Genomic DNA, 23,926 nt, shown 5'->3' on the forward strand with positions numbered 1-23,926 from the left:
ATGGCATGAACAATAAATATGAAGAATAACACATAAGCAGTGGAAAGTATACAAAATGAACATGGAAAAAGCTGTGAAAACATACCAAACCAAAATTGGAATCCTCAATATAGAAATGCAGAAAAAGCCTTTTGGGTTTTCTTTATATAACTTGGCTTGCTATTATCAGAATGCATTATTTTTAAATTAAAAAAATTAAAAGCAAATCCAAACAAAAAATGCTTTTAAAATATAGCTAAACACATTTGACAAATATTATAATTTTAAATATAACAATACATGTTATGATATTTACCCTTATTGATACATTCATCTGGTCAACTCTCAAATGCCAGCAGAGTTAAATTTAATGCTTTCAATTAGTATAATTCAGATTACTTAAATGAGTTTTAAAATACGTATAAATTTGAAATTAAACAAGATACAAAAAAGTACCTTCCTTTGACTGACATCATGCCTTATTACATTTAAGCTTTCATGTTTCATTCATAAACACATTTATTTGTGTTTACCAGGTGATCCTTTCTCGCTTATTTCTATAATATTGTATCCACTATCCTCTGCCTCACCCATTCCCATCTTCCAAACACTATCTACCACATTCACTTATAATGCATAAAAGTGATATCTGTCATTTCATTCTAAATCTATCTGACTTTAATCTAGCTGTTTATTGAGCCCCTACTATGTCCAAAGCTCTGCGCTAGGTCCTGTGGAAAATAAAAATACAGACCTTACTTTCCTGTGGGAAAATGAGGTTATTGTGCTGAAGTAGTTAGTAGTATAGTCGGGGAGACAAAACAGATACACATGGAAGGTTAACAATTCAAAGAAATATGCTGGTTGTAAATGAGATCACAGATTTTAGAGTTCAGAATGAATAAAGGTTGGTATGGTCTATAATAGTCTGGGAGAGTTTGAAAGAGCACATGTGATACAAACTACAGTCCTTGACTGTGGCATTGTTCCAACAAAAAATGGTCATGTCAATATTTCTGGTCCTATATGTTCTTCTGGGATCTCACTACTTTTCACAAAGAGGTAGACGTTATTTACTCTTTTCCTTGAAGCTGGGTAGGCTGTGATTCCTCCAACTCTTAAAGTGTAGTGGAAATCATACTATATGACTTCTGAAGCCAGGTTATATAAAAGGATACAGCTTCCATATGGCTTTCTCTTTTGGGGAAAGCCACTTTAGGGAAATCAGCCAACATCCTGTAAGAAAGCCCAAATTAGCCTACGCAAAGAGGCCACATAAGGAGACTCTCATGCAGAACCCATGTGAAGAGGAACTGAGGCCCCCAGCCAATAGTCAGTGTAACCCCTAAATCTGTGATTGAAGTAGCCTCCAGATGACTTTTGCCTCCAGCATTTGAGTCATCCAGCTGAGGCCCTAGACACTGAAGACCAGAGACAACCTGTCCCCCATGTCCTCTTCAAATCCTGGCCCACAGAATTAGTAAGCATAACAAATGTTTACTTACACCACTAAGTTATCAGGTAATTCATTTTACAGCTATAAAAGCTGGAACACTGAAAAATCAATAGGGCTGAAAAAGAAAGATGGACAGTTGCATAAGTGGTAACATATTATTTGGCTAGAGAAGATTATTAGTGAACAATTGGGGACGAGCTTACAAATGAAGAGGAAACCACACACTTTGATGTGTCTTTGAGGTAGGTTCACGTTTAGTACAAAGATTCTGATTTATCTTGAAGGCAATAGAAAGTCACGGAGAATGGGTGTTGAGAAAGGATAAGACTGGACTAAAGGGTACATAACGAAATGAAGGCAGAAACAAAGATGTTCTTTGAAACCAATGAGAACAAAGACACAACATACCAGAATCTCTGGGACACATTTAAAGCAATGTATAGGGGGAAATTTATAGCACTAAATGCCCACAAGAGAAAGCTGGAAAGATTTAAAATTGACACCCTAACATCACAATTAAAAGAACTAGAGAAGCAAAAGCAAACACATTCAAAACTAGCAGAAGGCAAGAAATAACTAAGATCAGAGCAGAACTGAAGGAGATAGAGACACAAAAAAGCCATCAAAAAATCAAAGAATCCAGGAGCTGGTTTTTTGAAAAGGTAAAAAAAAAATTGATAGACTGCTAGTAAGACTAATAAAGAAGAAAAGAGAGAAGAAAAAAATAAAAAAAAAGAAGCAGTAAAAAATAATAAAGGGGATATCACCACCTATCCCACCGAAATATAAACTACCATCAGAGAATACTATAAACACCTATACACAAACAAACTAGAAAATCTAGAAGAAATGGATAAATTTCTGGACACATACACCCTCCCAAGATTAAACCAGGAAGAAGTTGAATCCCTGAATAGACCAATAACAGGCTCTGAAATTGAGGCAATAATTAATAACCTACCAACCAAAAAAAGTCCAGGACTACATGGATTCACAGCAGAATTCTATTAGAGGTACAAGGAGGAGCTGGTACCATTCCTTCTGAAACTATTCCAATCAATAGATAAAGAGGGAATCCTCCCTAACTCATTTTATGAGGCCAGCATCATCCTGATACCAAAGCCTGGCAGAGACACAACAAAAAAAGAGAATGTTAGACCAATATCCCTGATGAACATCAATGCAAAAATCCTCAATAAAATACTGGCAAACCGAATCCAGCAGCACATCAAAAAGCTTATCCACCATGATAAAGTGGGCTTCATCCCTGGGAGGCAAGGCTGGTTCAACACAAGCAAATCAATAAGTGTAATCCAGCATATAAACAGAACCAAAGACAAAAACCACATGATTATCTCAATAGATGTAGAAAAGGCCTTTGACTAAATTCAACAGCTCTTCATGCTAAAAACTCAGTAAATTAGGTATTGATGGAACGGATCTCAAAATAATAAGAGCTATTTATGACAAACCCACAGCCAATATCACACTGAATGGGCAAAAACTGAAAACATTCCCTTTGAAAACTGGCACAAGACAGGGATGCCCTCTCTCACCACTCCTATTCAACATAGTGTTGGAAGTTCTGGCCAGGAAAATCAGGCAGGAGAAAGAAATAAAGGGTATTCAATTAGGAAAAAAGAAAGTCAAATTGTCCCTGTTTGCAGATGAGATGATTGTATATTTAGAAAACCCCATCATATCAGTGCAAACTCTCCTTAAGCTGATAAGCAACTTCAGTAAAGTCTCAGGATACAAAATCAATGTGCAAAAATCACAAGCATTCTTGTACACCAATAACAGACAAACAGAGAGCCAAATCATGAGTGAACTCCCATTCACAATTGCTTCAAAGGGAATAAAATACCTAGGAATCCAACTTACAAGGGATGTAAAGGACCTCTTAAGGGAGAACTACAAACCACTGCTCAACAAAATAAAAGAGGACACAAACAAATGGAAGAACATTCCATACTCATGGATAGGAAGAATCAATATCATGAAAATGGCCATACTGCCCAAGGTGATTTATAGATTCAATGCCATCCCCATCAAGTCACCAATGACTTTCTTCACAGAATTGGAAAAAATTACTTTAAAGTTCATATGGAACCAAAAAAGAGCCTGCATTGCCAAGACAATCCTAAGCCAAAAGAACAAAAGCTGGAGGCATCACACTACCTGACTTCAAATTATACTACAAGGCTACAGTAACCAAAACAGCATGGTACTGGTACCAAAACAGAGATACAGACCAAAGGAACAGAACAGAGCCCTCAGAAAGAATACAACACATTTACAACCATCTGATCTTTGACAAACCTGACAAAAACAAGAAATGGGGAAAGGATTCCTTATTTAATAAATGGTGCTAGGAAAACTGACTAGCCATATGTAGAAAGCTGAAGCTGGATCCCTTCCTTACACCTTATACAAAAATTAATTCAAGATGGATTAAAGACTTAAATGTCAGACCTAAAACCATGAAAACCCTAGAAGAAAACCTAGGTAATACCATTCAGGACATAGGCATGGACAAGGACTTCATGTCTAAAACACCAAAAGCAATGGCAACAAAAGCCAAAATTGACAAATGAGATCTAATTAAACTAAAGAGCTTCTGCACAGCAAAAGAAACTACCATCGGAGTGAACAGACAACCTACAGAATGGGAGAAAATATTTGCAATCTAGTCATCTGACAAAGGGCTAATATCCAGAATCTACAAAGACCTCAAACAAATTTACAAGAAGAAAAAAAAAAGACTCCATCAAAAAGTGGGTGAAAGATATGAACAGACACTTCTCAAAAGAAGACATTTATGCAGCCAACAGACACATGAAGAAATGCTCATCATCACTGGCCATCAGAGAAATGCAAATCAAAACCACAATGAGATACCATCTCACACCAGTTAGAATGGCGATCATTAAAAAGTCAGGAAACAACAGAAAAAAGCTGGAGAGGATGTGGAGAAAGAGGAACACTTTTACACTGTTGCTGGGACTGTAAACTAGTTCAACCATTGTGGAAGACAGTGTGATGATTCCTCAAGGATCTAGAACTACAAATACCATTTGACCCAGCTATCCCTTTACTGGGTATATATCCAAAGTATTATAAATCATGCTGCTATAAAGACACATGCACACGCATGTTTATTGCGGCACTATTCACAATAGCAAAGACTTGGAACCAACCCAAATGTCCATCAATGATAGACTGGATTAAGAAAATGTGGCACATATACACTATGGAATACTCTGCCACCATAAAAAGGATGAGTTCATGTCCTTTGCAGGGACATGGATGAAGTTGGAAACCATCATTCTCAGCAAACTATCTCAAGGACAAAAACCAAACACTGCATGTTCTCTCTCATAGGTGGGAACTGAACAATGAGAACACTTGGACACAGGAAGGGGAACATCACACACTGGGGTCTGTCGTGGGGAGGGGGAGAGGGGAGGGATAGCACTAGGAGATATACCTAATGTAAATGACGAGTTAATGGGTGCAGCACACCAACATGGCACATGTATACATATGTAATAAACCTGCACGTTGTGCACATGTACCCTAGAACTTAAAGTATAAAAAAAATTGTAGTATTATAGAATAATTAATTTGGGGGAGGTGCACAGGATAGTCTAGATAGAAGAGAGGCCAACTCTCAGGTAATTGTGAGAATCCAGCTTGTGACAAGTTCTGTGGTAGAAAAAAATGGTACTGGGAATAGAACTAAAGAAAAATGAAGAGGACACACTGGCTAATAACACAGAGGAGCACTTTACTCAAAATCGTAATTCTCACCATTTTATAGCCTTCCTTTGTCAATAGTTTGTACGTATTTAAACAGAGTTCTTGATTGCATATCCATGAATTTAGCTTTTGTGCTTGATGCTGTTTAGAGTGTGAGCTCTCTCTGTTTCTGTTTTTCTAACATGCATACACAAACGTGCATGCACACACAGATTACAAAAAGAAAATAAGCAAACTTATTCCTAATAATAAGCAGAAAGAAAAGCAAAGTTTTAGGAAATTGTAATAAAATGTAAAACAACTAAAGAATAATATTAATCAAATTATCAATGCTTAAGCCTAAGTAAACATAGTATGTATAAATATTTATTAGAGACATATGTATTTTCATGATAACAAAAGTTAATAAAGAGCATGTTCCTAACCAAATACAGATTTGGACGGAGATTGGAAGTATATCATAAAGTACAATAATGGGCAAATAAACAAATTTTAATCTACAATAAATATAGGTAATGTTGGTCTATATTTAATTTATCCGGCACATAATTTAACAAAAATCTTGAGACAGTGTGAGGAAGCTTATATAATGAAGCAAACAATATTTTTGTAATAGATGTTTCAATCAATAGATCAAGAAAACCAAATACTGCATGTTCTAACTCATAAGTGGGAGCTAAACAATGAGAACACATGGACACAGGGAAGGGAACATCACACACTGGGGCCTGTCAGAGGGTGGAGGTTGCGGGGAAGGATAGCATTATGAGAAATACCTAATGTGGATGATGGGTTGATGGGTGCAGCAAACCACCATGGCACATGTATACCTATGTAACAAACCTGCACATTCTGCACATGTACCCCAGAACTTAAAGTATAATAAATAAATAAAAGAAATAAAGAAAAAAAGGAAAATGAACAGAGATGATAATGAAATTCCCAGATCATGAAAACTAAATTTTGATAATCACTGAAGGTATCTTAATAAAATTATGATAAATACAGAGAGTAGAATCCAAAAAGCACTACTTTTACATTTAAAAAATTGCTCACAATATAATGGGGCCATTCAAGAAAATAATAGTATTCTGTCTTAATTTAGTCAGTAAAGGCAAGTAAGTAAAGAGTTTTAGGAAATCCTGATAGAATATCATTTTATTACAATGAATAAAAAAGGGCAGGTTCCAATTAAAGGTACAAAGTCCTTGCTTTAATTTTTTTTTCTCTTGGGGAGTTTATGTTATATTTCAATCTTAATGTTGTTTTAATGTCTAAAGTTTAACTATAATTTAAACAATGAAACTAACAATTCATTTACATTACTGTTTTGACATTTCAAAAAAAACCCTTCTACATCTGGTTTTATTTAACAAATGTTTTTCAGATTTTGCAGTGATTTTTCAAATTTAAGGTGATAAAAATCCTCATGATTTGGTTAGTAACAAGTTTTGCCATCATCAGCACACAGTCTGGAAATGGCAATATCTATATATCTCTACCCCCCCCCCAAAAAAAATATAGGCCTTAGGCCTACCATGGTTAAGAATTGTTTTAAGCATGCACATTTTGATATAGATCCAAATCATCACAATGTTTGTGTAACACTTTGCAAGAGTTTTTAAGATATGCAAAGTATCATGAGAATTATAGCCTAACAAGCTTAGAGATTTTATTTGCTACTAACTCTATCATGATGAAACTAAGCTAGGATAGTTCATGCTATATACATTTAGACATCCTACCATGTTGTAATTACCTGAATACTATAATGTGTTCTAAATATTCAGGCTTTCAATATGTTCTCCAGACAATGGCAATGGCTGAAATACAGTTCAAGTGTTGTTAGTGTCCTCAGCTCACTCAAATTCCCTGAGATTAGTGGAATTTCAAGATAATGCATATGAGAATGCAGTGATAAACAACGAAACAGTTTCTCAAAAACTTCTGAAAGAGAATCATGTTGGAAATTTCAACTGTTTTTTGTAAATAGGCTACAGCAGACCTAGCTTTATTCAGCTTTGCTTTATTGTATTTCATAGGTACTGTGTTTTTTACAAATTGAAGGCTTGTGGGAGCTCTGAGATGATCAAGTTCTATTGGCATCATTTTTCCAACAGAATGTGCTCACTTGGTATCTCTGTGTCACATTTTGGTAAGTCTCACAATATTTAAAACTTGTTCATCATTATTATATCTGTTATGTGTCACATTTTGGTAAGTCTCACAATATTTAAAACTTGTTCATCATTATTATATCTGTTATGGTGATCTGTGATCACTGATCTTTGATGTCACTATTGTCATTATTTTGTGGCACCATGAACTACACCCATATAAGATGACAAATTTAATAAGTAAAGGCTGTGTGTGTTCAACTGATCTATCAACTGGGCATTCCCCACCTCTCTCCCTCTCCTCAGGACTCCCCATTCCCTGAGACACAACAATATTGAAATTAAGCCTATTAACCTTAAAATGGCCTGTAATGTTCAAGTGAAAGGAAGACTCACATATCTCTCACTTTAAATCAAAAGCTAAAATGATTAAGTGGAGTGAGAAAGGAATGTTGAAAGCCCAGATAGGTGAAAAACCAGGCCTCTTATGCCAAACAGTGAGAAAAGTTTTAAATGCAAAGAAAAAGTCAGAAGAGAATTAAAAGTGCTATTCCGGTTTACACACAGATAATAAGTGAAACAGCCTTATTGCTGAAATGGAGAAAGTTTGAGTGCAGAAGATCAAACCCATCACAACATTCCCCTAAGCCAAAGCCTAATCCAGGGAAAGGCCTGACACTCTTCAATATTATAAAGGCTGAGACTGGTGAGGAAGCTGCAGAAAAAAAAGTTTGAAGCTAGCACAGAAGTTTAAAGAAAGAGGCAATCTCTATAATATAAAAGGGCAAAGTGAAGCAGCAATTGCTGTTGAAGTAGCTGCAGCAAGTTATTCAGAAGGTCTAGATAAGATTATTAATTAAGGTAGCTACACCAAGCAACAGATTTTCGATGCAGACAAAACATGGCATCTTCTTCTATTAGAAGATGTTCTATTAGAAGATGTTGTTCTGTCATAGCTAGAGAGAAGTCAACGGCTAGCTTCAAAGCTTATCAGGATAGGCTAACTCTCTTGTCAAGGATTAATGCAGGTGATGTCTTTAAGCTGAAGCCAATGCTCACTGACCATTCCAAAACTTCTAAGAATCTTAAGAATGATGCTGAATCTACTCTGCCTATGCTCTAGAAATAGAAAGACAAAATCTAGAGGACAGCACATTTGTGTATAGTATGATTTACTGAACATTTTAAGTCCACTGTTGAGAACTACTGGTCAGGAAAAAGGATTCTTTCAAAATATTACTGCCCATTGGCAATGCACCTAGTCACCCAAGAGCTCTGATAGAGAGGTACAAGATTTATGTTGCTTTCATGTCCTACACAACATCCATTTTGCTGCCCATGGATCAAGGAGGATATTTACTTTCATGACTTCTTATTTAAGAAATACATTTTGTAAGACTAGAGCTACCATAGACAGTGATTCCTCTAATGGATGTGGGCAAAGTAGATAGAAAACCTTCTGTTAAAATTCACCATTGTACATGCCATTAAGAACATTTATGATTCATGAGAGGAGGTTAAAACAGCAACATTAACAGGAGTTTGGAAGTTTATTCCAATCTTCATGGATGACTTTGAGGGGGTCAAGACTTCAGTAGAGGATATAATTGCAGATGTGGTGGAAATAGCAAGAGAACTAGAATTAGAAGTACAACCTAAACATGTAACTGAACAGCTGCAATCTCATGATCAAACCTGAACAAATGAGGAGCTGCTTCTAAGGGATAAGCAAAGAAAATGGTTTCTTGAGATAAAATCTCCTCCTGGTGAAGATGCTGTGAACATAAAGGGTTTAAATATTACATAAACTTAGTTGTGAAAGAAACAGCAGGATTTAAGAGGACTGACTAATTTTGAAAGAAGTTCTATACAGAGTAAAATACTATCAAACAGCATCACATGCTAGAGATAAATTTTTCATGAAAGAAAAAATCGATTGATACAGCAAACTTGTATTATTTTAATAAACTGCCACTACCACCCCGATCAGTCAGCAGTCACCAACAGAAAAGCAAGATTCTCCACCAGCAAAAAGATTATGACTTGCTGAAGGCTCAGATGATTGTTAGCAACTTTTTAATAATAAAGTATTTTTAATTAAGGTGTGTACATTATTTATTTAGATGTAATGCTATTGTACACCTAATAGACTACCACATTTTACAAGCATAACTTTTATATTCACTGAGAAGCTTAAAAATTTGTATGACTAGCTATGTTGCAATATTTGTTTTTTTGTAGTGGTCTGGAACTGAACCCACAATCTCTCTAAGGTATGCCTCTAACTTACAATTGGGGGTATACAAAAGTTCACCAATTTTTAAAATATGAGACCTCATAATTGATTTTTAAAATTCATCTCAATATTTGAATACTGCTCCATTTTAATATTTATACAGTTACTACATATCTAACATCATGGCATAGAAAAATGAAGCAGATGCAGTCCTTACATGGATAGAATATATAGGCTAGTGAGAGAAGATATATGTGTTTGTATGTGCATGCATGTGTACATATTATATATAAATATATACCAAAATACAAAATAATCAACTATCATGTGATCTGAAATTCTATGCAGCACAGATAAGCATATTTCTTAACAAACCAAGGTATGATTATGACAAATATTTAAGCCGCACCTTATCTAGGCCAAATGTAAATAACTCAGGGGCCTGTTTTATAAGAGTAAAATTATTCATAGCATTTGAAACTATTGAAAACTACTTATAGAGCAAAATTATTTATATATACTCATATATTTGTATGGTAAATTATTACTTTTTAGTGTATTGCAAAAGAAAAACATTTAATAACCCTAAACTTAAAGCATACTATTTATTAAAATAGTCCAAAAATTTATACAGTGAAATGTTTTATAGGAATTAATTTTTAACATTTTTCCAAGTATACAATTCTTTCATTTTCAAGTCCCACAAAATTAAAGATAAAAATACCTATCACCCTTTACTTCTCTTCAAAATGACAGAGAAAATAGAACTTTCACTGAGTAAATTTTACTCAGTTCCAACTGATAACATGCAATATGGGATGTTCAATAAAGTGAAATAAATATTTACTTTAGATGAAATACATAAGGAACTGAGAGTTCCTATTCAATTTTTGACAAGAATTGACTCCTATTCATTTATATTTTAATCAGCGATTAACTCCCCACTGCACCAGCCCTGAACAAATGTAATTACAAAGCTACTCCATGTACAGGTCTCTAAATTCCAGAGCTGCATTTGTAATACACTTTTTATATGTAATTCTCTCATACCCATTTATGATACATGTTGCTTCTACGTTTACTATTTTAATGTAATGAGAGATTAGTCCACTACAAGTTTGCAAACTACAGAAGAGGAGAATGTTTTGGGTGGTTCTGTATTACCATAGAAATTATTCAATGTGCTTTTGTAGCTCTGCTGAAAGTGAGAAAATTTAACTGTGTGATGGGGTGGGAAATATTAAAAGTTTAAGTTAGCCCTGTTGTTAAGTGACAGAAGAGTTCAGAAGAGGATCTGAAATTCATGTGAGAAAAAAATGCAAAGATACTCTATCTTTACAGTAATGATATCTACAAAATTATATAACTTGACCATCTCTCTTACAACTAGATCTTGTAACCTAAATATAGGACTCTACATTTTGTACCCTTTTCCCTGGCCTGGTCAAGTTGATATGACTGAGTCAAGCATCATCAGTGAGTGAGCCTCAGCCATTGTCTCTGTCTCCACTCCACCTAAGTGCTAAAGGGCTCAAATTGTTTCCCTACCTTGCTCTCTAACAAGACAGATTTTATGCTTTGTAATAGTATACTAGGTAAGAAGCTAGTTGAGAAGTCCTAGGAAAACAAGGAAGGTATAGCCAGAAAATCTAAATAATCTAAATAGTCATGGTGTTGGGTAAGGACAGCCTGGGATTTGAAAGGTAGGCTTTACTGGCAAGATGCTTTGACTGCTCTATAGCAGTGAAATGGTGTGAGATGAGAAGAAAAAAAGGGGAATTATGCAGAGTATTGCTGGGATATATAGAGCCGTTCTCCTGCAGTGGTCTTCAAGTAACACATGGCGATTGAAATACCATTTAATTCCTTAGGTTCCTGTATTATATTTTTTATGTATAAATCCAGGCCAGACTCTGTCAGTTGGAAGAGCTCACAACTGCTGCACTCTTTCAGAATGATGGTGTAAATATTCTCATACACTGAAAATATATAAAATCCAGTATATCATGTAAGATATAGTACACAATTTTACCTCATATTAAAACTCACTGTAGAGTTGAGCAAGAGTGCATATTCACCATGGTAATGTCCTACACTAACTGGCACCAGAAGTATGTAAATACTTAAGAGAAACAAAATTCGAAATGTATACAGTTAGAGGCTAGTTTGTGCAAAATTCTTCCAAACATTACATACATACTGTTGTAAGGAACTAAATCTGTTTTCATCAATGTGAAATCAAATGGAAATTTTCACCTATCAAAAATATATTCTATATAACAATTATACTGTGCATATGTTTCTATTTTTAATTGCATAAAATTTACAAAAACAGAATATATGAAAAGTCCTCCATATGAAGTGTACAAAACTGGAGTAATTCCTGTAAAATAAAGACTATATCTGCGTATAGTTACATATAACAAAGTATTCGATACATCTTAAGACAACATTACCAATAATGAAATATTAAACTGAAAGACATTTTTCTAATCTATAAATAAAAGTTTTATTGACAGTGCTAGAGAAAAGACTGAATTATCTGTCTATATTCTCCATAGAAAACATCACAGTGTCGACCTTAGAAAGAGGTGAACCAAGAATGTATAGTCAAAAAATAAGAGAAAAAGAGTATTATGAAATAACCTCAGATGCTCACTTAAATTTTTAAAATAAATTTTATTTTTCTTAGTTTTGAGATATTTGTAATATGTGTTAACTTTAAAAATTTTCTTATTTCATAAGTTCTTTTTTCTCATTTAAAATTAATATTTATTTTCCTATATAATGTTGTATTTGGCATTTATAGTCTTTGTTTTTTTTAAAGAGGGTCTTCCAAATTGATGTAGTCAGCATCTAAAGTTCCCTATGAGTGGCTGGCCATGTCTCCTAGTGATTTCCAGATCTCACCCAGAGACAGGTGGCCCTGAACCATCCAGACATATCAATGAGCAAGAGCACAAGCAGTTGCCTCATTTGGAGTAATAGGGCATAGACAGTAGTAAATTACTCTCAAAACTGAATGACCCCAGAGACTAGCTCAAACTTTGCATTTTGCCAGAAACACGATCCCTGAAGACAAAAGAACCTGAGACATATCTAATGATTGTCCCTTGGACAATTTCATATTTCCTGGTTCCGGTGTTTGTGATGAGGGACCTAGACAGATGCAACAAGGCTAAACTTTACAGCACTTTCAGAGGCAGTAAAATAACCAAAAAGAGGAAAAGAGGAATAAACTATAATAGGATGGGTTTTTGAGTAGTGCAATTCATATTAATTACACTACTATTAATAGTAATAGTAATAGTAATTATCTGTTATAGAAGTACAAAAAATGATCAGAGTAAGAATTGAGGAATAGTATTTAAAGGCTCCTCCTAACCCCAGCAACTTCCATGACCTCATCATCATTCAAAGACAGCTCTGCCACTGTTAGCATAAGTCTTTCCCTTACTTCAATCCACAGACTTGGTCTCTGCTGGTCCATGCGACACCCACTGGGATATGGAATCAGAAAACTAAAGGATTCTAGAGGGCCTTAGAGGCATAATGAAAAAAAGGATCATTTAGAGATCCTCTAAATGTTTAGGCTCTAAAACAGAGGTGGGGTATAAAATATTTGAAAAGGGGGATTTTTAAAGTCCTATGGTAGGATATGAAATTAGTTCCCTCCAAATACTCCAAATGAAGCATGAGTGAAGATTGCAATGACTTAATTATTTTGACATTTTGAGCATGCCTTCATATATGAAAGGATAGCATGGGGCTCCAAATTTTATTTTAATTACACCTAACTGAAATAATTAAGGTCCTTTATCTTGTTAGCTAAGCCAGAGTTACTGAGACTCAAAGCTGGAAATCTCTTAGAAAACCCATTTCCACCTAGTGGAACTGACTCAGTATACGGCATTTACTGAAGGGTCCAGTGTGCTTAGGGCTGTGCTTCCAAACACTGGCCTGAGGACTGCCTAGTCAGAATGATCTGGAACGACTTTTTAAATGCTTATTTCTATATTCCATACTGGCCCCAGTGAACCAAAAATCTCTGAGACTGTAAACTGGAAATCTGCACATTCAGTAATTTCCTCCAGTGCTTTATATGCACAGTTTAGAAAAGTCTGCAACTCTTCCCTGGGTTAAGGAGTAGAAGTTTTGGAGTAGATTCCTGTGTAACCCACAGAGACCCTACAAAACAGATTTTTTGCTGTGCTTTACAATGAGCATTATTATGGTCCAGAGTACTGTGGTCAGGTCACACTTATCCCAACTTATTGGGCTCTAAGAAATGGATGTTGCCTTGGATCTGACATCCATGACCAATATACAACCAAGGAAAGCCTTATATTAAGGTTATCCTTACCCCAGCTGGAACTCTGTTATTGTCTCCTCACTACTGAGATTCCAGAATAATTTTCAGCTAAGGCCTTGAAGGTCTTGAGGACTCCAGACCCCTATTTTTTCTTAACAGCTCACCTCACTCTTATTGAAGTGCTCCCAGCTTGCCTTGGATGATAGCAAAATATTTGCAGCATTATGCCTGCTATTTCATGTCTCTGATCCTTTGAATTATTCCTTCCACCTAAAAATCATTTTCCCTTTTTTATTCAGTTAATTGATTTCATTTTTCCAATATTCAACTCAAAAATTTCTCTTACATGACATTCTCAATAACCAACTTGACTTAGATGTCTCTATATTTCCTAACTTGCTTTGTGTATATCTATCATTGCTCTTATCATATTCTGTATAAATTTTGATTCATGCATCACTTTCCATTATTAAATCATTAGCTCTTTAAATACTTTGCATGAAATAAGATTTAATAAATGATTGTTGAATTGAACTGACATTTCTCTCCCTTTGTGTTAGCCCTTTATTCTAATTCGAATTCACATTTAATTCAATCCACTTTGAATTGTGATTTTTTCCCACTAATTCTTCTAAAATTTTATTGTTAATAATGATGGTAATAATGGTAAAATCACGTTTACTTTATGCTGAGTTACATGTTAAACCTATAGGTATTTAATTCTTTATGTGGTATCTTTTTATACATTTTTAACAACCTAGTAAGAGACTCCTTTCCAAATTGCAATCACTTCAGGCCCATAAAATGCGGATTCACCTCTGAATAAAAATAAAATTAGGCTTTCCTTATTGAAGGAGGAGCAGAGGGCCTAGAGTTCACTGGTTTGGCCTCCCTCAAGCCAACCTTGTTGATTCCCAACCTTATTCAAGTCTAACATCAACAGAACTACACCATGATATTAGAAACAAAGATCACCCAGTTAGTGAGTGCAAAAGCCGGGCAGGAACCCAAGTCTATCTGACTGCAAAGCATGTTCTCTACACCTCCTTGATAAACATATCTTTCATATCTTCTATCTTCCCTATCGTCCATATCTTCTATCTTCTATATCTTCATCTTAGTCACTGCTAAAGATTGCGTGTATCAGAATATCAAAGGCAGAGCTCCTAGAGAGAACTTACCTTCAGGCTGAACAGTTTTGCAGCATATTTTAATCATCTAGCCCAATATCTCTCAAATTGAATCTGTCAATAGCATTATTTGAGGTACTTTTTAAAAATACAGATTTCTGTAGCCTTGTAGTATAGTTTGAAGTCAGGTAGCGTGATGCCTCCAGCTTTGTTCTTTTGACTTAGGAGTGTCTTGGAGATGCGGGCTCTTTTTTGGTTCCATATGAACTTTAAAGCAGTTTTTTCCAATTCTGTGAAGAAACTCATTGGTAGCTTGATGGGGATGGCATTGAATCTACAAATTACCTTGGGCAGTATGGCCATTTTCACAATATTGATTCTTCCTATCCATGAGCATGGTATGTTCTTCCATTTGTTTGTGTCCTCTTTTATTTCACTGAGCAGTGGTTTGTAGTTCTCCTTGAAGAGGTCCTTTACATCCCTTGTAAGTTGGATTCCTAGGTATTTTATTCTCTTTGAAGCAATTGTGAATGGAAGTTCATTCATGATTTGGCTCTCTGTTTGTCTGTTATTGGTGTATAAGAATGCTTGTGATTTTTGCACATTAATTTTGTACCCTGAGACTTTGCTGAAGTTGCTTATCAGCTTAAGGAGATTTTGGGCTGAGACAATGGGGTTTTCTAAATATACAATCATGTCATCTGCAAACAGGGACAATTTGACTTCTTCTTTTCCTAACTGAATACCCCTGATTTCTTTCTCTTGCCTAATTGCCCTAGCCAGAACTTCCAACACTATGTTGAATAGGAGTGGTGAGAGAGGGCATCCCTGTCTTGTGCCAGTTTTCAAAGGGAATTTTTCCAGTTTTTGCCCATTCAGTATGATATTGGCTGTGGGTTTGTCATAAATAGCTCTTATTATTTTGAGGTACGTTCCATCAATACCGAATTTATTGAGAGTTTTTAGCATGAAGGGCTGTTGAACTTTGTCAAAAGCCTTTTCTGCATCTATTGAGATAATCATGTGGTTCTTGTCTTTGGTTCTGTTTATATGCTGGATTATGTTTATTGATTTGCGAATGTCGAACCAGCCTTGCATCCCAGGGATGAAGCCCACTTGATCGTGGTGGATAAGCTTTTTGATGTGTTGTTGAATCCGGTTTGCCAGTATTTTATTGAGGATTTTTGCATCGATGTTCATCGGGGAGGGGGGAGGGGGGAGGGATTGCATTGGGAGTTATACCTGATGTAAATGACGAGTTGATGGGTGCAGTAGACCAACATGGCACAAGTATACATATGTAACAAACCTGCACGTTATGCACATGTACCCTACAACTTAAAGTATAATAATAATAAATAAATTTAAAAAAAAAATAAAATAAATTACAAAACGAAAAAAAAAAAATAAAGTTTACTGCTTAGGTAGTAAAAAAATAAATAAATAAATAAATAAATAAAAATACAGATTTCTTGGTCATATTGGTACAGATTCTGAATCTGTTCTCCTGCCAGATCCAGGAATCTATAATTACCAAAACTTCTCAAGAGATGTTAGAAATCAACAAGTTTGGGGATCAAAAAGGTTGGCTTGAAGGGGGCCAAATTAGCACATTCTAGGCCTTCTGACCCTACTTCAATAAAGGAAGACTAATTATATTTTTATTCAGAGTTGAATCCCAATTTTGTGGCCTTGAACCTAAAGTGACTGCAATTTAGGAGGGAGCCTCCTTAAGAAAAAGAACACAAAAATAACGATTGAACCTTTCATAAAAACTTATAACGGATGATCACATTGATAAGACCTCTCCTACAGTCTGGAAGGGACCTCAACAAATCTTTTATGGTAACTTTCTTGTCTATATCATATATTGAAGTTCTACACAAAGTTTTACCCATGACAAAAAAAAAAGTTTCACTGATAAATACTAACATTTGGAAAATACCAGTTTTGGTAAAATTTCATATCTTGCTCAGAGCAATATCAACAAGATAGTCAAGGATATTTTTGAAATACTCCAGAAATACTATCAGCAAACAAGTGAGGTCAGTTTGGTATGTCTTATTATTGGTACATCCATAAGATTTCCGAGTACATCTCATGTTCATAAATGCTCTGTTTAATCAACTATCCTAAATTTTGCTAGGAAACAGACTTAAACTCATGGACTTATAAGCCCCCATTTTTCCTTCTCTCTAATATAGATTGCTAAATAATTTTTAAAAAATATTTCTGAAGGATTCTTTGCTTTCTTTGCCCTACCGATAGCTCTATCACCCAGGACAATATTCAATTCTCTTCAAAATGAGTGGATAATATCAGAAGCTATTTGTCTACAATCTCCAGCAGCTGGATTAGACATAACTGATGGTATTACTTTCTGCATGCAGGCATACAACAGGAAAGAAACATAGAGCATGCAATTTCTTCAACACATGCCATCGATTACTATAAAAATGTAAATAATGTGGTTTCAGACCCTATAACTCAAAACTCAATTTGAGCAGTAACTCCTCTTAAAGGCAATACATTCGTAAATTCAGTAATGAGAAAAAATGAGACTAGAGCTCTTCCTGACAACCCTGGGTGAAAACGCTCTAGCCAGCTATGAATAGCACTGTAGCATGGGTACAGTAACCGAGTCTCATTCACAGACTCCTTGTACAAACCCCATATATCTTAGCCTCAGTAGCACAGAGGAAATCTTGGTCTGCTTGAAGAAGTAAGACAGTTTTAATAAATCACAGTCTTACAATAATAAACACAGGAAATCTCTGGAAAATTGAACATCCAGTTTTTTTTTTTTTTTCTACCCAATACCCTGTCTTGGCTGCCAAAGCTAAAATAGACTGACACCATATTCACAAAACTTCTTAAGTCCAGAAGCCTTGAAGCTAATTTGGTCTTGTGTATAATTTCCTGTACTTCTTTATTCAGCATTACCTTTGTGTACTAAGGACCTCTGTACTGCCCTCTATTGGATGAAATGCCTGCATGTATCAAGAGTGACCAAAATAAGAAGCATATGGCCAACACTCATCTACTGTAAATGCAGGCAAGACATTTGAGTCATGATCCACTAATGTCTACAAGTATTCATTTCTTAAATTAATAAAATAGACCCAAGCTACCCAAATGGATCTGTGAGTTATAAACTGGGGGACCAATATTCCGGATAAAGAAACAAAAGTCATTTTATTCAATAGCATTTCCTAGTTTCCTAAGATAAACATAATAAATATGGATTAGTTATTCTTTGTTCAGGTCAATGCCTTTTGTGACCACCCTCCTGGTCTTCCCGTGTCAAAACAATCATGTTCCCAACATCATTCTGAAGTAGGGCAAGAAGTCTCAAAGCTCCCAGTATAATTTTCTTTCCACTCAACTGTGCTGCCTCTCATATATCATGTCTTTATGTATGATAATAACACTGTCAAAGTTGTTATTTCCCATGCATGAAAGCAGAAGTGATTTTTGAAATACTATATCTAATTGTAGTTACTGTATACAGACTGTAAACGAAGTTTCCCTTCTATACTTACACTTCTTTCTGTAACCCAACTTGCCCAGAGTGGAGGGTAGGCCTGGATTGTTGGAAGGAGACTAACTCACTGGTAATAAGACACTGGCAATAAGTAATAAGACACTGGCCACGGAGAAAAGGGTCTTATTACCGCAACAAGCAATGCCATCACTGCAAATTTGTGGTTTGGCCATCATATGGATCCGGAGATCTCTGTTTTGATATAAGACAGAACTTTAAAAACACTGGCCAGAGTACTTGATGACAAACTGTTTAACATACCCTGGTTACTAAGTTCTATTTTATAACTCATTTACAGATATTCACTTGATTTTAAAACACCATTTATATGAGTTTGAATTTTTTTTATTAATTTTGTTCCAATTATCTATTTTAACTTTACACTTACCTTATTAGATATATATTATGGTTATTGATAGCAACTACTTATTATTCAACATTTGGGTCCAACAAAGAACTCAATGCAGTTTTGAATAGAGACATAATAAAAGCAATAAATGGGTGAGTGAATAAATGGAAACAATCCAAGGCATAGAGAGATGAAAATGCTTTGCCAAATCATATCACAAATGAGTAAGAGTCAGGTCTCAGATATTGTATTGCTCCACCAGAAAGCATGGGTTAAACAGACAGAAAAAGTGATAAAAACCTCAGGAAACCTGAAATCTGGAGGATCTGGCAGGGGGTCGGCGGGGGGCACGGATGACTATATTTGGGCTACTCAGAAATGTATTTCTTACTATGTATTATAAGCAGAATTCAGTATAAGATAAGATGCATCCACCTTGACTAATAATAGTGTTAAATTTATAAATAGATTACACATTATAGCAGTATAAGAAGGTCTGAAGTAAGTAGTATTAGTGCTATAAGGTTATTAGCATGAATTTGCTTCAACAAGTTGATATTTCAAAGTTCTTAATTATAACCTATAAGCTTTTGCAATGACAAATTTAAATTTGTCCAAGACATTTATAAAATAAATAGCATTCTTCAAAATATATCTTATATATTAACAAAGAAAATACCCAATATCCATAGATGTTACAAAATATTCTACTATTCTAAAAATTATAATTCTGATCAGTGTTGATTTGATAGGTCAAATATTCAAGATAAGTTTGGATAAAATTTTTAAAAGCAAAATAAAATCAAATATTTTATGAAATATGGTTTTGATTTACAAGCATACACTAAATAAAAAACGTATATTCTTTTACTTTTATCAAATGTAAAACAAGTGAAACATTTGCATATATACGTTTCGCTAATGTGTAGGTTTTGACATGTAAAATCCATTGTCTAATGTGATATTCGGGATACAATATTACTATTGGCATTCATGTTTATCTTTCTAAGTCTCTATGTTTACTACATAGAACTTAGTTCTAGAGAACTTTCCAGCAATTTAATCATCAGATAATATTAGATCAATCTGTGTGTATCTAAAAATTAGAAAAGTCACTTTATTTTTATTTTTAAAACTTATTCAAATGACAACTCTTTATGAACACCAGCCAAAACATATGTCTTTAAAACTCATTATCTTAATCATTTAAAAATAACTGCTATGATATGTTTCATTTTAAGTGCTCAAGGATACATAGATAATGTATTCTTCAAAATAAGTACTCCTAGAACATATTCAAACTGGGCTATCCGGACCATGCTTAACATCTTAATGCTTTAAAGTTTAAACCAGGTTTTGAGTAATGGATGTGAATCTCCAAGTGAGCAAGTTGTACTATGGCATGATGGAAATAAGTATTACTAAATACTTTCATTCCCTCTAGTCTAGTCCCTAGGGCATACTCTGCATTTCCCAAAGTGGATTGCAGTTAAGTGGCTTAGGAGTCATATCAATGAAATGAGTTTGCACTAAAATAATATCAAAACTGTTTATCAACAGGCTAATCAGAGTAATGCAAAACAAACAAACAAACAAAAAAAAAACCACTAAAGAGTCAGAATCAAGTCTTCCTGAGCCAACTGGACCTCTGCTTGGGTTTTAAACAATTACATACAGACCTTTCAAATGTCAGTGCATGCATATAGTTCTACAAGACCAAATTTTAAGATACTTTTAGTCAGATACAAAAGTGAAATTTTAATGTGACCAAAACAGTTTTGAAAGGTTTTTTTTTTTCTCTTTCTCATGGAAAAACTTATTTATAAATTGACAAACATGATGAACTCAATACAGCTGAATAAAAGATGAGGTGCAGCAGTGGTACCCAACCCCCAGTCCACAGACCGGTACTGGTCTGTGGCTGGTTAGGAATGGGGCCACACAGCAGAAGGTGAGCAGCAGGAGAGAAAGTGAACTTTCATCTGTATTTATAGCCACTCCCCATCACTCGCATTACCTCCTGAGCTCCACCTCCGGTCAGATCAGCAGCTGCATTAGATTTTCATAGCAGTGCAAACCCTATTGTGAACTGCATGCAAGGGATCTAGGTTGTTCACTCATGAGAATCTAATGCCTGATGATCTGTCACTGTCTTTCATCAGCCCCATATCGGACTGTCTAGTTGCAGGAAAACAAGCTCAGGGCGCCTACTGATTCTACATTATAGTGAGTTGTATAATTATTTCATTATATATTATAATGTAATAATAATAGAAACAAGATATAGTAAATGTAATGTACTTGAATCCTCCGGAAACTAACCCTCACTTCCCATTTGTGGAAAAATTGTCTTCCACAAAACCAGTCCTTTGTGCTAAAGGCTGGGGACCTCTGAAGTAGAGTATTTTATTTTAATATTATGTTTTGGTTACTTTTATAAATCTAAGAACAAAGAAAACCCAACTTGTTAGTCAAAGTGTAATTGAAGAAATTATCAGCCTATTGAAAAGCAGTACATGCTGAGCATAATCTTGCAGTATAATATTTTTTAGACTAGTGGGGGTAAAAAGACCAAAAAAACTTGAATTATATGTTCTGCTTGAAAATATAACAATATTAAACAATAAAATTGCTGACATGATTGCTTTCATTATAAGCTTTGCTTTTTCTTAGGATATAGCTGTGGAACTACATCCCAGCTAGAATCGAAGTTGTTGAATGCTGGGTAATACCAAACAAAGTTAACAACAAATATTTTCACTTATTTTATTGCAGATTAACCTTTAAAAAAGTTCAAAGAGAAAAAATAATAGTGGCAGGGCATGGTGACTCATGCCTATAATCCCAGCACTTTGGAAGGCCAAGGTGGGTAGATTATGAGGTCAGAAGTTCGAGACTAGCCTGGCCAAGATGCTGAAACCTCATCTCTAACAAAAATACAAAAATTAGCCAGTCGCAGTGGCGGGTGACTGTAATCCCAGCTACTTGAGAGGCTGAGGCAGAAGAATCGCTTAAACCCGGGAGTTGGAGGTTGCAGTGAGCTGAGATCGCACTACTGTACTCTAGCCTGGGCAATAGAGGAAGACTCCATCTCAAAAAAAAAAAAAAAAAAAAAAAAAAAAAAAAAAAAAAAAAAAAAACCTTCCACCATCTCAAGGAAAAAAATGTTTACATTTCCATATTCTTTTCTGAGTAAGACAAAGGGTGTTTTAAACATTTACAAATATGTTTTGGGCAATTGTTTCCCCTATGTGGTAATAGTAGCAATAACATAATTGTACAGTGGAACAGCTTCAAAGTATTGCATTTTGAGTTAATCCCTACTTAAATACACAGAAATTGATTAGCAGCCCCACCTCGTGACCACAGGAATTCAGGAATGTATATCATCACTATTTGTAAAGATAGAGTAAATAATACCACTACTACATAAGTCACACTTGTATAGAACATAAATCAAATATACTGCTACATTATAAAGAGTGTCTAGTATAGTATTCAAAATATTCATTATTATTTTAGTATCCAAAATATGTGCTATTATTATATTATTTTCATTCAATAAGACAAAAGTTTGCAAATTTAGAGAAACATTTAACACAGCAAGTTAAAATAATTCAGGGTATTTGTGCAAACTAAAGAGCAACAAAAATCTAATTGTTACTTTTCATTTCTAAAGTACATTGATATTTTACTCTGAAAAGAGATCCTCCTGGTGTGTATTATTTCAAAAGTAAATAGGTATTCATAAATAATTTAACATACAGAACTGAAGGATGTGTGTATGCCAGACATGTCATAGAAGTTAAAACAGACTCTGAAAAGGTGTCAGTACAGAGTTAGGACTTTGATGAACAGGTCTGGACATAAAAAAACACAGCTTCAGAAAGGCATGGACATAATTTCATTCTACATTAAGAGAGTGATTTGTGTGGTTGTGTATGCTCACTGTTTTCAACACCTCATAATCTCATTTAGAGCAAAACAAATTAATTTTATAAAGGGAGTGGATAGGAGTGAGGTATGTATTGGTAGCCATGACTACTAAAACAGGTATTTTTTTTAATTTGGGAGTTTTTTGTTTAGCTATCAACTGTACTTATTATTTAACTATTAGTAAGAAAAACATATAATTAAGTTAATTATTAGGCCAGTTTTAAAAACATAAAAGTGGCAGATTAGAATAAGGCCTCAGTGATATTTCCCCTCCCACTTGCTCTTCCAGAATGCTGTGACCCAATATAAAGTTGAGGTCTGTCCCCTCCTTTTGAAACTCTGTAGGCTTTGTAACTACTTCAACTAATAGATTATGAAAAAGTAATGCTATAAAATTTACAAGGCTTGGTTATAAAAGCCATACCACATTTGCCTACCCCTTAAGACACTCATCTTTGGAGCTCTGAGCCATTTATGTTAGGTTAAAGCTGCTATGCTGTGATAAAGTCCAAACTAGCCCCTGCAGAAGACTACAAGGAGAGGCTTTGAGAACACAGGAAGAGAGAGGTGGACAGCAAGCCTACAGCTGTCCCAGCCCCCTGCCCTTGCTGTTCCAGCTTTGACCACTGTCTATGTCACTTAGTACCTAAGAAACCTCTAGCTAGAGATACTCAATTGAGTCATTACTGAATTCTTCATACACAAATACCATAAGCAAAACAAATGTTGTTATTGTTTTAAGCCATTAAATTTTAAGATTATTTGGTGTGCAGGCAATCAGAAGAACCAACACAAATTTACTAGCATTCAAGGATATGTGGCAATTACACATATTTGAATATATACATTTGCACAAACACATGAAATATTTCCCACAAGCTGCATAGTCAGTGAAAACACGTTAGACCGATTGAAGCAATGCAGAGTCTATGGTTCATGCCATTTAAGTACGGGGAAAAAATGAGGTGGCAAATAGTGTATGCTTGTTTTCTATTTTCTTGAAGTGCTAACATATTTTATCTATGTGGTTCTAGCTCTCAGAGCACAATTTTACCTACATGTAACCTTCAATGACCATTTGAGATCATTTACTAAAGAACTAAGT

At 34.9% G+C, this 23,926-nt stretch overlaps 1 protein-coding gene across 4 annotated transcripts in view; it reads right to left on the bottom strand.

Annotated features, from left to right (window-relative positions):
* Positions 1-23,926, bottom strand: part of HMGCLL1 (3-hydroxymethyl-3-methylglutaryl-CoA lyase like 1) — a 152,303-nt gene that overhangs the window by 87,792 nt on the left and 40,585 nt on the right. The gene's annotated exons all lie outside the window — the stretch shown is intronic.

This window comes from Theropithecus gelada, chromosome 4 (genome assembly GCF_003255815.1).
Source record: "Theropithecus gelada isolate Dixy chromosome 4, Tgel_1.0, whole genome shotgun sequence".
NCBI lineage: Eukaryota > Metazoa > Chordata > Mammalia > Primates > Cercopithecidae > Theropithecus > Theropithecus gelada.